Genomic DNA, 2712 nt, shown 5'->3' with positions numbered 1-2712 from the left:
ACTCAAAGAAGTCGGTTTCTTATAAAGACTGAACTCCCTGAAATATCTAGACCAGAGGGGGGGGGGCTAGAAGGCAGGATGGTGCACCCCTGGCCCTGGACCCCTCCCCGGCCATTCCTGCCCTCCACCCCCAGTGGCAGGGGCTGTCCGCGGGGAGGACTGGCGTATGGAATGACTATGGGGTCAGCCCCACAACCTAAGGAGCTGCCTGCAGGGCTCCCACCTTAACCTCCCAGCACCTGCCGGCCCTGCCCTGGAGCCCAGGGGAGTGGGGGCTGCCATTCAACACGTTGCCGATCGGTTCATTACTGCCCACCTAGGAACCCACGCTGGCTTCACTAATTTGGCCTCCCCACCAGCCGGCTCACTACTGCAAACAGACACGGGCACTCGGTAATTGGATCGGCGGGAGGGCGTGTTTTCAGGGATTCGGGGGATCGTAAAGGAAATCAGGACTGCGGGAGGCTCTGCGGTGACACTGGACTGCGGGGCGTGGGGTAGGGGGCCCCCACCCTGCGCTCCCTCCACGCCCCGGCCTCCCCAGGGTGCCTCAGCCTCCCTCCCCCACCCACAGGAGACAGTCCTGAGGGTGAAAGGAGTCCGGAAGGAAAGGACTGGAGCTATGGCGCTGGGTCTCGGCAGCAGCCGGGGGCCTGAGGAGGCTGCTTTTCTGGGCCTCGGTTTCCCCATCTGTAATCAAAGGCCAAAGGGGCACTTGTGACCATGAGGACCCCCTTGCTAGCTTCCCCTGAGCTCATTCCCCTTCGCCTCCAGAGAGCACCGGGTCCTCACTGCAGCCGCCTGGGGGGTAAGGGCTTTATCAAGGGCCCCCGACTAGTGAGACTGGTGAGCACAGGAGCCAGGATTAGGATTCCTCTGGGGGGGGGGGAGCTGCACCCCACCTCCTTCTTCCTCACCATTTGCCACAGCTCAGTCTCATTCAAACGCATTTACTACAAAAGAAAAAATCAAATGAACAAAAAAGACAGAAACAGGACTAATGAAAAAAGACAAAAGACAAAAAATTTAAAAAGTAAAAAAAAACAAAAAAAAACCTCACACCAAAAAAAAAAAAAAAAGAAGAAAAAAAAAAGCAGCATTTACTGAGCACCGGCCTTCACCCCTCCGGCCGGGCACAGGACACAGAGGCACAAGCCCTGCCCAGCAGAGTACCCCAGGCTGTTGGCCACGAGGGCTGAGGAGCCCAGGAGACCTGGCACCAGGCTCTGCTGCACCCACCCAACAAGCATCTTGTGTGCCCCCAAACGTGCCCCATCGCCAGCCTCCTGTCTCAGGTGGCAGCAGCTCCGTCAAGACAGACACCCGGTGTTGCCCTGACAACAGTGCCTTGATGGCCCCTCGACAGCCGGTCCCCCACCCCACCCCACTGGGTCTTCTCCTTCACCAGGGGAATGATGTCACCTGCCCGGTGGCTGGGGGAAAGGGCCTGGGCAAAATGCAGCCATTTGAGAGAGAGGCGGGCAGTTCACAGCCAGAACTAGCCCAGACCATTAACCATCTACCAAGCTCCTTGTTAATGATTTAATCCTCAAAACACTTTCTAAGGTAGATGCGATTATTACTGTCCCCATTTTACAGATGCAGAAACTGAGGATCAGAGAGGTTCAGAAATGTGTCCAAGGCCACACCGCCTGTAAGTGTCAGAACTGGGATTTAAATACAGGTGACTCTGCCTTCTTAATCACAGATTTCATCAGAGGGCCTTTCCACAACTGGGGACTCAGGTGGGCTGTGGGGACAGGAGACTTTGAAGAGCAGGGCAGAAGAAGGTAAGAGAGAAGAGTCCATGGCTAGGGTCCCTTTGTGAATGCCTTGGCTCCCAAAGGAAGAATCAAAGTAAGGCAGACATTCACACTTCAGTGAGAATTAGTTCATAAACCTTCTTCCATGAGGATCACATTTAGAAATGGGGCAGAGAATGCCTTGGCTTGTATGGCTCAGTTGGTTGGGCATCGTCCTGTGCACCAAATTTGGTTCCCGGTGAGGGCACATGTCCAGGTTGCAGGCTCAATCCCTGGTCGGGGGCGCACAGGAGGCAAGCCATCAATGTATCACTCTCATATTGATGCTTCTCTCTTCCTCTCCCTTCCTCTTGCAAAAAAACAAAAACACAAAACAAACAAAAAAAACCCACAAACTTAAAGAAAAAAAATGGGGCAGAGAGCCTTGAAGGACCACACAGGGAGGGACTGGGCCTGCTGAGGATCGAGTGGAGGAGATAAGAGGTGGAGAGTTGAAGCCAAATCCCTCCACTGGAGGCCCTCCCAGCTCTCAGGGACTCTCAGTGGTTGATTAAAAAAACAACACAACCCACTACTCCCTGAGGGCCAAGGGCCAAGGGAGGGGGCGGGGGCACAAGTGCTCCCCACATTCCCCTTTGTGTGGGGCAGGGTGGGTAGTATCCCTCTTGGGCATCATGAGGAGAGGGGAAAGGCTGTATCCCACCTCCTTCTTCCACAGTTCGGTCACAGTTCGGTCTCATTCAAAAGCATTTACTACAAAAGAATCAAATGAAAAACAAAAAAAAACCCCACAAAACTACACACACACAAAACAAAACACAGAAACAGAACTAATGGGGAAGAAAAAAAGAACAAAAAAATTTTTTTTTCTTAAAAAAAAAAAAAAAAAACTCACGGAAAAAAAAATTCCCGAGCACCTACTATCGGCAGTCTAAGCACTGGCGATCCG

Source organism: Myotis lucifugus, unplaced genomic scaffold (genome assembly GCF_000147115.1).
Source record: "Myotis lucifugus unplaced genomic scaffold, Myoluc2.0 scaffold_464, whole genome shotgun sequence".
NCBI lineage: Eukaryota > Metazoa > Chordata > Mammalia > Chiroptera > Vespertilionidae > Myotis > Myotis lucifugus.
This window is presented reverse-complemented; position numbering follows the sequence as displayed.